Here is a 582-nt window from a genome sequence, read left to right as displayed (position 1 = left end):
GATTCTGTTTTTATAAGAATCTTGAATACTATCTCCTGTTCCTCATCAGCCTTTATGTAAACATCAGCTACAAAGTGGGGGTTTGTTAGAGGCTCCACTGCTCCATTCAGAGCAGCTACAGTATAAACAACTCTAGGTTTTCCAGGCAGATCTCTTCAATGTCCAGTTTTTCCTGGAAGCTAAGACTCTTGTCTTCTATTAGCACAGTGATCAGGGGATATGAATAACTTCCATGGAGTAGGACTCTAAGGTCATGGGGAAGAATACCCTACTCTCTACTGTGAGTGAAACTTACAGTAAGAAACAAAATAAAGGTTTCCTCCAGCACAAAGCTGTTACATTGAGCATCAAGTCCCTGGTCAGGAGGAGAGCAGATTATACAAAAACCAAGATAAACAGAAGATGTTCTTCACCCTTCCTTCAGGCAATGGGACACTTTTTCTAACTATTAATGGAAACTCTTGGCTCGGCATGGACCTAAACAAAAACGTCTGATAAAAGGCACTTCACTCTCATTTCAACCATGTCCTGCATATATAAGCAGGAGAGAGATACAAACCCTGTCTCTCCTCATCTTTGCAT

The sequence above is a fragment of the Colobus angolensis genome, unplaced genomic scaffold (genome assembly GCF_000951035.1).
Source record: "Colobus angolensis palliatus isolate OR3802 unplaced genomic scaffold, Cang.pa_1.0 Scaffold857, whole genome shotgun sequence".
Classification (NCBI taxonomy): Eukaryota; Metazoa; Chordata; class Mammalia; order Primates; family Cercopithecidae; genus Colobus; species Colobus angolensis.
Note: the sequence above shows the minus strand (reverse complement) of the source record.